Raw genomic sequence first — 12,327 nt, forward strand, 5'->3', positions numbered from 1 at the left:
TACAGATGATTTATCTCTTGATGTTTGATTCTCTAATTTAATTCTCACAGTGACTTTACCTCAGTTTTAAAGGAGCCTTTTTCTGTGTGTCCCATATACTGCTTCACTAGTGGATTTAATCTATCCTTGCAAAGTTGAGTAAGGCATACGTTGCTTCTAGTGCCCCCTTACTTCTGGATGTAGGAAGAATAAGGATTTTGTAGTCAAGCCTGGATTTCAGTATTGGCTCTGACATATATTTAGCTAAGATTTTGGTCAGGTTACTTCTTAAAGATCAATCTTTCCATTCATTCATCATCTCAGAGGCACTGTAGTCCCCCTGCTCCTCCTTCCCGTCTTTTCCCTTCTCCTTTACAGTTATATTGAGGTATAATTTACGTAACATAAAATACTCTTGTTTTTAAGTATATAATTCAGTGATTTTTAGTTAATTTACAAAGCTGTGCAACCATCACCACAGTCTAATTTTGAATATTTCCTTTTTTTAAAACATCTTTATTGGAGTATAATTGCTTTACAATGGTGTGTTAGTTTCTGCTTTATAACAAAGTGAATCAGCTATACATATACATATGTCCCCATATCCCCTCCCTCTTGCGTCTCCCTCATACCCTCCCTATCCCACCCCTCTAAGTGGTCACAAAGCACTGAGCTGATCTCCCTGTGCTATGTGGCTGCTTCCTACTTAGCTGTATGTTTTACAGTTGGTAGTGTATATATGTCCATGCCACTCTCTCACTTCGTCCCAGCTTACCCTTCCCCATACCCATGTCCTCAAGTCCATTCTCTACGCCTGCGTCCTTATTCCTGTCCTACCCCTAGGTTCTTCGGAACCTTCTTCTTTTTTTTTATACATAGATTCCATGTATATGTGTTAGCATATGGTATTTGTTTTTCTCTTTCTGACTGACTTCTCTGTGTATGGCAGACTCTAGGTCCATCCACCTCACTACAAATAACTCAATTTCGTTTCTTTTTATGGCTGAGTAATATTCCATTGTATATGTGCCACATCTTCTTTATCCATTTATCTGTCAATGGACAGTTAGGTTAGATTAGAAGATTTCTGTCACCCCCAAAAGGAACTCCATAACCATTTGTAGTCACTTCCCATTTTCATCCCTAATGAAATTTCAGTCCCTAGTAGGAAACTACTGATTATTTTCTGTATCTATAAATTTGCCCTTTTTGGATAATTCATATAAGTGGAATCTTAAAATATGTGGTCTTCTGTGTTTGGCTTTTTACATTTAAGTGGTTTTGAAGGATGATCCATATTATAGCACATTTCAGTACTTGCCTTCTTATTGTTGAAGAGCATTCTTTCCATTTTGTTTATCCATTCACCAGTTGACAGTCATTTTGGTTGTTTCCACTTTTTGGCTGTTGTGACCAATGCTGTTGTGAAATTTGTGTACAAGTCTTGGTGTAGACATTTTCATTTCTCTTCCACTGATACCTTGGAGTAGAATTGTTGGGTCGTATAGTAGATTTATATTTAACATTTAAAGAGATTGGCAAACTGTTTTCCAAAATGGCTATACCATTTTCCATTTCTCCTTATCAGTGTATGAGGGTTTCTGAATATTTTGGATGTCTTTTTGATTAGATTTTTTTTTTGGTGGTATGCGGGCCTCTCACTGTTGTGGCCTCTCACGTTGCAGAGCACAGGCTCCGGACGCGCAGGCCCAGCGGCCATGGCTCACGGGCCCAGCTGCTCCGTGGCATGTGGGATCCTCCCAGACCAGGGCACGAACCCGTATCCCCTGCATCAGCAGGCAGACTCTCAACCACTGTGCCACCAGGGAAGCCCCTTGGATTAGATTTTAATATCACATATGATATTAACTGCCATCAGCAAACAAGAATCAGAGCATCACCGGATTTTACTACTCTAGCTAGAAAAAAATATTAAAATTACACTTACGTTAAATGCAAAAATATAGTGCCGAATGTTTAAAAACCTAAACTTTTACTAGGTGAATGTAATTATTTGAAAAATTTCAACACAGCAAGACAAAGCATTCTGTAGAACTGTGGCAAAAATTTATTACTTTCTTAAAATAACTTTTAATTGTGGAAAAACCTAAAACATGCAGATGAAGACAGATTAGTTCAGTGAATCCTCATATACTCATCACCCAGCTTCAAAATTGTTTTCTTGTCCAGTCTTTTTTCATCTATACCCATATCTGTTCCCCTCTCCCCCATATTACTTTGTAGCAAACCCTAGACATCTTAAAGATAAAGCCATTGTCATACCCAAAGCCATTAGTAATAACTCTTTACCAAGAATTTATTGCTTTAGAAGAGTGAGATGCAGAAAGAAAAATTTAAATATGTCTACATTTAAAAATGGAAATACTTAAAAATAGATTTCCAACTCAGGAATTGGAGTGAGAGAGAGAGAGTGTGAGAGTGAGTGTGTGTGTTTTAAAGAAATGTCTCCCTTTTTAGGGATTTTTCAGTCCTATGTTTTCTTCTCCTCCCCCCTAGAAAAAAGTCATAACAAAGTTTTGAGGGTGTAGAGACTGGGGTTATGTTTTCATTTGGTCCATTTACATGAGGATAAGTATCTTTAGAACATAGGGTTAGGTTAGAAGGAATTTGCCGCTTCTCATTGTATTCACTTTATTGCAGCTTTAGGGAAATTGTTTTTGTCATTTACATTCAAAATTGAATTCCTAAGTTTTAACTTTCTGTATTATGATTTCTGACTAGGATTATAGATCCACTGGGTACTCCCAGATTCATAGTCTTGTTTTTTGTTTTGTTTTCTGAAAAGACTACAATTTTTCTTTTCCTGGTACATAGAATTTTTTTTCTTATTAATACTGAAATACCTGTAACATCAAAGTCAGTGGTAACTTTATGATAAATGTGGGCTTTAAGATTGTCTAAGGGATAAAATGAGGTTAAGTAAGTGCATGTGGGTTTTTTGGGGGATGTGGGTGTTGGGTAGGGTTAATAAGACTGTGTGGCATTATACTCCATGCATTTACAAAGGAGAGCAACGAGAAAGGGAAAAACAGAGGGCAACTATTTTATTAAGTGCCTGTTATATACAATTCATTGTGACAATCCATTTATATAAATTCCTGCTTAATCCTTACGACAATACTGGAAGGGTTGTATGTATTATTATCTTCATTCTGAACCAAGGCTCAGAAATGTGAAGTGTTTGGCAAAAGATATAGATTGTTATCCTTACTTTATAAGTGAGACAACTAAGGCTTGAAAAAGTGTAGTAATTTGCAGAAAGTCTTATAACTAGTTAGTGTTATAATTTGAGTCTAGGGCAGGCAGTCTTGATTTGAAAGTTTATGCTTCTTTCTACTGTGGGCAGTTGTATACCAGGGAGAGAATGCACAGACGTTTTTACTCTTTTTTTGTCTTAAGCATTATAATGTTAAGAGCTGCTTTGGCCAATTAGTTAATTAGAATATTGTTGTAATATAGCCACGTTTGTGGATTTGGTTAGTAATTTACTTAGGCTTTACAAAAAAGTAGAGCTTGAGTTATTTTTTTTATCTGCATGGCTAAATTGGGTTTGTGGAATAAGCATCCCAGAAGCACATGGTCAAAGCAATGGGTCATCGAGTTGTTTTCAGAACTTCACTTATTCAGGTACAAATGTCAGCAGTTTTGTCATTTGCCAGTTTTAGATTAAAAACTTTTGTTTAGTGTTGCACCTGGAACTATTTCTTAGCCACTGGTGGTTTGCATAGCACTCATTGGAAAACTCAGATTTGGAAGATTTAATCTAAGGGTTTTATCTTTTTTCAAGATAAAATAAGCGATAGAGAAAGATTGAGCTAAGGAAGGTGCAGGCATTCATACTAAGCAAGAGCAAGACCAGAGCAGAAACCATGAGACCAGGCCCAAAGTGACTTCTTTATCTAAGCGATATGATTCATATCAATTTATGTATACCTTTTTTTTTTTTTTTTTTTTGCAGTACACGGGCCTCTCACTGTTGTGGCCTGTCCTGTTGCGGAGCACAGGCTCCGGATGCGCAGGCTCAGCGGCCATGGCTTACGGGCCCAGCCGCTCCGTGGCATGTGGCATCTTCCCGGACTGGGGCACGAACCCGTGTCCCCTGCATTGGCAGGTGGACTCTCAACCACTGCGCCACCAGGGAAGCCCCTATGTATACCTTCCATACCTTTTTTAGCTACAGTAATTGTCTAAGATGTCTAGTAGATTTTTGCCATGTATTTGCCTTTTGAAAAGAGCTTTCAATTGTGAAATAAAACACATAAAGTGCATCAAACATAAATGTACTGCCTAGTTATTATAAAGTAAACATTGTGAAACTGATTTGGTCAAGACCCAGAACATTGTCCACACTGGAGAAGCTCCTCCACTGCATGCCCGTTTGCATTACAGCTCCATTCCTTTATCCTAAATGAACAATTACCCTGAATTTTTTGGTTATAATTTTCTTGTTTTTAAAAATATTTCTACCTCCTAAGTCTTTATCCCTAAATGTTATAGCTTGGCTTTGTCTATTTTATAGAGGTTCACGTGGACAGAATCACACTCTTTTTTTTGTCTTGCTTCTTTCAGTCGATAGTGCATTTGTGAAATTCCTCCAGGTTGTGCGGACCTATAGTTCATTTTTCTTAAAAATTAATTCTTTTTTGGCTGCTTTGGGTTTTGTTGCTGAACGTGGTCGTTCTCTAGTTACGGTGAGCGGGGGCTACTCTTCATTGCGGTGCACGGGCTTCTCATTGCAGTGGTTTCTCTTGTTGCGGAGCACGGGCTCTAGGCACGCGGGCTTCAGTAGTTGTGGCACGTGGGCGTCAGTAGTTGTGGCACGCGGGCTCTAGAGTGCAAGCTCAGTAGTTGTGGCGCACGGGCTTAGTTGCTCTGTGGCATGTGGGACCTTCCATGGACCAGGGATTGAACCCATGTCCCCTGCATTGGCAGGTGGATTCTTAACCACTGCACCACCGGGGAAGCCCTGTAGTTCATTTTTATTCAGAATTCAATTGTGTGATTATGCCACAATTTATCCATTCTACTATTGATGTACATTAGATTATTTTCAGTTTGGGGCCATTATAAATAACCAATAACGCTTCTAAGAACACTCCTGTATATATTTTTAATGCACACGTGTTACCATTTCTGTTGTATCTATACCTAGGAGTGAAATCTGCTGGTCCTAATGTATGTAATCAGAAAATGCGAAGTTGTTTTCCAGAGTGTTTTTACCATACTTTATTTCTGCCAGCAGTATATGGGAATTCCCTTTCCTTTATTTTTCTCCCCGGCGCTTACTGCAGTCTTCTAAAGTTTTAGCCATTTTTGAGGGTTTTAATTTGTATTTTCACTGGGTACTAATGCGGTTAAGCACCTCAGTTTTGGCTCTTTTTACAAGCTATTTTGTGAAGTGATTGTTCTTGTCACTTGTCCGTTTTTCTATTGGATTGTCTCTGTTTTGATTCATAGGGGTTCTTTATATATTCTGAATATTGAGTCCTTTGTCAGTTTAAATAGATCCTTAGTATCTTCCATTCTATAGTTGCCTAAGGTGCCATTTAAAATGGTATCTTTTGGTGCCAAGAAGTTCTTATATAGTTATAGTTATCAGTCTTTTCCTTTATGCTTAGTGCTTTTTGTGTCCTGTTTAGAAAAACCTTTCCTTGCTTGGAGTTTACTAAGTTACTTTTCTAAATCATCTAGAAGCTTTATTTACTTTTCTTATTTAGGCATATACTTTAACTGGAAATGATTTTTGTGTGTGTATTAGGTCAAGTTTTAATTTTTTTTTTTTTTTTTTTTTTTTTTTGCGATACGCGGCCTCTCACTGTTGTGGCCTCTCCGGTTGCGGAGCACAGGCTCTGGACGCACAGGCTCAGCGGCCATGGCTCATGGGCCTAGCTGCTCCACAGCATGTGGAATCTTCCCGGACCGGGGCATGAACCCGTGTCCCCTGCATCGGCAGGCAGACTCTCAACCACTGCGCCACCAGGGAAGCCCCTAATGTTTTTTAATATGGATATTCAGTTGTCCTGTCACCACTTAGGAACAATCAAACAAAAAAATCAGAAACCTTTCCTATTGCTCAGCAGTCATCTTTTCATAATTTATGTTTGTATATGCATGCTTTGTCTCTGGGTCTCCATCCTGAATCTGTCTATTTTTGCCCTAATATCATTGCCTTATTTATTGAATTTAATGTTGATTCAGAATATTCTACAAAGCAAGTCTTCCCACTTTTTTTTTTCCCCGACTTCTTAGTCTGTTTCTTTACATTTTATGTGTATTTCAGAACTATCCTGTCAGTTTCTCCCTCCCCCCCCGCCCCCCCCAAAACAACAACGAAAATAGAACCCCCAGCCAAACCATAAAACCTGTTGGAATTTTGATTGGGATTGCATTGTTGCTTTAGATAAGTTTTGGGGTGGGGAGAAATGACATCCTTTATAGCTTTCTGGACAGAAGTTATGCATATCTTTTGTTAGATTTATTATTAGGTATTTGAATTTTTTAACGCTATTATAAGTATTGTCTTTAATTTTCTTTTCTTTTAGGTGGACGCACAGAAATTGGGATACTTTAATCAGGAGGTTTTTTTTTTTTTTACATCTTTATTGGAGCATAATTGCTTTACAATGGTGTATTAGTTTGTGATTTACAACAGAGTGAATCAGTCATACATATCTTCCCATATTTCTTTCTTTCCTCTTGCGTCTCCCTCCCTCCCACCCTCCCTATCCCACCCCTCTAGGTGGTCACAAAGCACGGAGCTGATCTCCCTGTGCTATGCGGCTGCTTCCCACTAGCTATCTATTTTACATTTGGTAGTGTATATATGTCCATGCCACTCTCTCACTTCGTCCCAGCTTACCCTTCCCCATCCTGGTGTCCTCAAGTCCATTCTCTACGTCTGCACCTGTATTCCTGTCCTGCCCCTAGGTTCTTCAGAACCATTTTTTAAAAATATGTTAGCATATGGTATTTGTTTTTCTCTTTCTGACTTACTTCACTCTATAGGACAGACTCTGGGTCCATCCACCTCACTACAGATAACTCCATTTCGTTTCTTTTTATGGCTGAGTAATATTCCATTGTATATATGTGCCACATCTTTATCCATTCATCTGTTGATGGACACTTAGGTTGTTTGCACATCCTAGCTGTTGTAAATAGAGCTGCAGTGAACATTTTGGTACATGACTCTGAACTGTGGTTTTCTCAGGGTATATGCCCAGTAGTGGGATTGCTTGGTCATATGGTAATTCTGTTTTTAGTTTTTTAAGGAACCTCCACACTGTTCTCCATAGTGGCTATATCAATTTACATTCCCACCAACAGTGCAACAGGGTTCCCTTTACGCCACACCCTCTCCAGCATTTGTTGTTTGTAGATTTTTTGATGATGGCCATTCTGATCGGTGTGAGATGATATCTCATTGTAGTTTTGATTTGCATTTCTCTAATGAGTAATGATGTTGAGCATTCTTTCATGTGTTTGTTGGCAATCTGTATATCTTCTTGGGAGAAATGTCTATTTAGGTCTTCTGCCCATTTTTGGATTGGGTTGTTTGATTTTTTGATATTGAGCTGCATGAGCTGCTTGTAAATTTTGGAGATTAATCCTTTGTCAGTTGCTTCATTTGCAAATATTTTCTCCCATTCTGAGGCTTGTCTTTTTCTCTTGTTTATGGTTTCCTTTGCTGTTCAGAAGCTTTTAAGTTTCATTAGGTCCCATTTGTTTATTTTTGTTTTTACTTCCATTTCTTTAGGAAGTGGGTCAAAAAGGATCTTGCTGTGATTTATGTCATAGAGTGTTCTGTCTTTGTTTCCCTCTAAGAGTTTGGTAGTGTCTGGCCTTACATTTAAGTTTTTAATCCATTTTGAGTTTATTTTTGTGTATGGTGTTAGGGAGTGTTCTAATTTCATACTTTTATATGTACCTGTCCAGTTTTCCCAGCACCACTTATTGAAGAGGCTGTCTTCTCTCCACTGTATATTCTTGCCTCCTTTATCAAAGATAAGGTGACCATATGTGCATAGGTTTACCTCTGGGCTTTCTATCCTGTTCCACTGATCTATATTTCTGTTTTTGTGCCAGTACCATACTGTCTTGATTACTGTAGCTTTGTAGTATAGTCTGAAGTCAGGGAGCCTGATTCCTCCAGCTCCGTTTTTCTTTCTCAAGATTGCTTTGGCTGTTTGGGATCTTTTGTGTTTCCATACAAATTGTGAAATTTTTTATTCTAGTTCTGTGAAAAATGCCAGTGGTAGTTTGATAGGGATTGCATTGAACCTGTAGATTGCTTTGGGTAGTGGAGTCATTTTCACAATGTTGATTCTTCCAGTCCAAGAATATGGTATATCTCTCCATCTATTTGTGTCATCTTTAATTTCTTTCATCAGTGTCGTATAATTTTCTGCATACAGGTCTTTTGTCTCCTTAGTTTTGTTGCAGTGGTAAATGGGATTGTTTTCTTAATTCCCCTTTCAGATTTTTCATCATTAGTGTATAGGAATGCTAGAGATTTCTGTGCATTAATTTTGTATTCTGCTACTTTACCAGATTAATTGATTAGCTCTAGTAGTTTTTTTGGTAGCATCCTTAGGAGTCTCTGTGTATAGTGTCATGTCATCTGCAAACAGTGACAGCTTTACTTCTTCTTTTCCGATTTGGATTCTTTTTATTTCTTTTTCTTCTCTGATTGTTGTGGCTAAAACTTCCAAAACTATGTTGAATAGTAGTGGTGAGAGTGGGCAACCCTGTCTTGTTCCTGATTTTAGTGGAAATACTTTCAGTTTTTCACCATTGAGGATGATGTTGGCTGTGGGTTTGTCATGTATGGCCTTTATTATGTTGAGGAAAGTTTCCTCAATGCCTCCTTTCTGGAGGATTTTAATTATAAATGGGTGTTGAATTTTGTCAAAAGCTCTCTCTGCATCTATTGAGATGATCATATGGTTTTTCTCCTTCAATTTGTTAATATGGTGTATCACATTGATTTGCATATACTGAAGAATCCTTGCATTCCTGGGATAAACCCCACTTGATCATGGTGTATGATCCTTTTAATGTGCTCTTGGATTCTGTTTGCTAGTATTTTGTTGAGGATTTTTGCATCTATGTTCATCAGTGATATTGGCCTGTTGTTTCCTTTCTTTGTGACATCTTTGGTTTTGGTATCAGGGTGATGGTGGCCTTGTAGAATGAGTTTGGGAGTGTTCCTCCCTCTGCTATATTTTGGGAGAGTTTGAGAAGGATAGGTGTTAGCTCTTCTCTAAATGTTTGATAGAATTCGCCTGTGAAGCCATCTGGTCCTGGGCTTTTGTTTGTTGGACGATTTTTAATCATAGTCTCAATTTCAGTGCTTGTGATTGGTCTGTTCCTATTTTCTGTTTCTTCCTGCTTCAGTCTCGGAAGGTGTGCATTTCTAAGAATTTGTTTTTTCTTCCAGGTTGTGCATTTTATTGGCGTAGAGTTGCTTGTAGTAATTTCTCATGATCCTTTGTATTTCTGCAGTGTCAGTTGCTACTTATCCTTTTTCATTTCTAATTATATTGAAAAGAGTCTTTTCCCTTTTTTTCTTGATAAGGCTGGCTAATGGTTTATCAGTTTTGTTTATGCTTTCAAAGAACTAGCTTTTAGTTTTATTGATCTTTGCTATCGCTTCCTTCTTTTGTTTTTCATGTATTTCTGATCTGATCTTTATGGTTTTTTTCCTTCTGCTAACTTTGGGTTTTTTTTAGTTTTTTTTTGTTCTAATTGCTTTAGGTGTAAGGTTAGGTTGTTTATTTGAGATGTTTTTTGTTTCTTAAGGTAGGATTGTATTGCTATAAACTTCCCTCTTAGAACTGCTTTTGCTGCACCCCATAGGTTTTGGGTCGTATCAGGAGTTTTACAGTAAATTTTTTTTTTTACGTGCACTTTTTTTTAAAAAAAATATTTTTTTAGTTTTGGCTGCATTGGGTCTTCGTTGCTGTGTGTGGGCTTTCTCTAGTTGTGATGCGCAGGGGCTGCTACTCGTTGTGGTGCGTGAGCTTGTCATTGCAGTGGCTTCTCCTGTTGTGGAGCACGGGCTCTAGGCACGAGGGCTTTAGTAGTTGTGGCTCATGGGCTTAGTTGCTCCATGGCATGTGGGATCTTCCCGGGCCAGGGATCGAACCTGTGTCCCTGCATTGGCCGGTGGATTCTGAACCACTGTGCCACCAGCGAAGTCCTTAGTACAGTTTTCTGTGAACAGAATTTCATTTTAGTTTTAAGTCGAAATTTCCAAAGCATCTCCAGCAGTTTTAAAGCCTGAGAGAGTTCCAGATTCTACCCAGAATAATTGCTTCTGATAATGACATTTTCCTTTTGTTTTCAAAGAAACTGGACAAAGTGATTATTTTGTGTTGTGATAAAAATACACTTCATATGACCATTTCACTTAACTCAGTTTGGTTGAGTAGATTGTATTTTTTTTTTGTATTTGGCTTTTAGTTGCATTTACAGTTTCAAGCTACTTGTAAAAATAGTTGCTTAAATAAAATGGTTTATTTACTTTAAAAAAATACATTTATTTATTTTATGGCTGCGTTGGGTCTTTGTTGCTGTTCGTGGGATTTTTCTAGTTGTGGCGTGCAGGGGCTACTCTTCGTTGTGGTGTGCGGGCTTCTCATTGCGGTGGCTTCTCTTGTTGTGGAGCATGGGCTCTAGGCACGAGGGCTTCAGTAGTTGTGGTTCGCGAGCTCTAGAGCGCAGGCTCAGTAGTTCTGGTGCATTGGCTTAGGTGCTCCATGACATGTGGGATCTTCCCAGACCAGGGCTCAAACCCATGTCCCTTGCATTGGCAGGCGGTTCTTAAGCACTGCACCACCAGGGAAGCCCTTTACCATTTTTTAGTTTTAGATTTTTCTTCTTGGCAAACTTTACTTTGCATTAAATAGTTTCTTCTAGTCTGTGGTTATAATGGGGTAGGGGCTGTAACCTAAATAAACATTAAAGTGAAGTCATTATGCAAATAACTACCTTGTTGCAATGAATACGAAATATAAAAAGACTTTTTGAAATTTTAGGACTGTGGAAAGGATACAAAATACAGTGTAGGTTTAATTTTGCATTGTGGTGTGTGTGTGAGAGAGAGAGAAAAAATTAGACAGGAACCCTGGTATTGGAGCACTGGAATAGAGTGTAAGAGAGAAACGTATCAGAGAATAAAAGTGTAAAATAAAATATCTTGCAGAAGGGAATGGTAAAATAATATTTTAACAGCTTAAACGTTTTTGGAAAACCATTATGAATTCAGACTTCAATACTGTGAGAAAACTGATCTTCAGAAATAAACATTTTGATAAAAACTTATGTTTTGGAATTTTGTGTGGTGAACTTTCCTAAACCCAGCATATTTCTAGGGGTAAATAGGCCAAAAAGTGTTGTATTACATTTTATGAAAAAATTCTCTGATACTGTGATACTTATATGGAATTCTTAAACTCTTCCTTAATTAGGTCAAAGTTCACTTAAGCTCTCAGAAATAACCATAGATCGTTTATGTAAATCATACTGTAATCTGATTTTCCCAGATCATAAATTCTCCATCAGGGTTGGTTATAAAGTAGGTAATTGTAAACATACACATACCTAAAATAATTGTAAGAATTTACGACACATTTAAAAGATTCTGTGACTCTTTACTCCACATTATTTTTTGGAGGGTTGGAGGATTGAACTAGGCACTTAAGAATGGTATAAATACCAATATAGTAAGCAGTGAAACTGTTTATTTCAAATTAGTGTTTCATAGTTCATATTGGTTTCCCATTATTCTTTACCTTTTTTAAAAATTGAAGAGAAATTCATGTAACATACAATTAACTATTTTAAAGTGTGCAATCCAGTGACATTTAGTGCAGTCATACTGTTGTACAGCCACACCTCTCTAGTTTCAAAACAGTTTCATAACACCAGAGCACTCCCCATATCCATTAAGTAATCACTCACCACTCCCCCCAACACCTGTTAAAAATCAGTCCCCCCGGTAAGCCCTTATCTGCTTTCTTTCTCTATGGATTTGTTTATTCATGGTATTTCATATAAATGGAATCATTTAATATATGTCTAGTTTTCACTTAGCATAATGTTTCAAAGTTCATTGAAGTTGTAGCTTGTATCAGTACTTATTCCTTTGTATGGTTGAATGATAACTCCATTTTATGTGTGTCATTTTATATAAGGGACTTTGTGGATTTTGGTATCCATGGTGGGGTCCTGGAACCAATCCCCTGAGGATACCGAGGGACAGCTGTACTGCAATTTGTTCATCTCATGCACATTTTGGCTAATTTGTCAATAATGCTGCTATAA

The 12,327-nt window shown here is 37.8% G+C and overlaps 1 protein-coding gene across 1 annotated transcript in view; it reads left to right on the forward strand.

The window, feature by feature from the left end:
• Positions 1-12,327, forward strand: part of STAG1 (STAG1 cohesin complex component) — a 423,041-nt gene that overhangs the window by 19,628 nt on the left and 391,086 nt on the right. The window lies entirely within an intron of this gene.

Source organism: Globicephala melas, chromosome 4 (assembly GCF_963455315.2).
Source record: "Globicephala melas chromosome 4, mGloMel1.2, whole genome shotgun sequence".
Classification (NCBI taxonomy): domain Eukaryota; kingdom Metazoa; phylum Chordata; class Mammalia; order Artiodactyla; family Delphinidae; genus Globicephala; species Globicephala melas.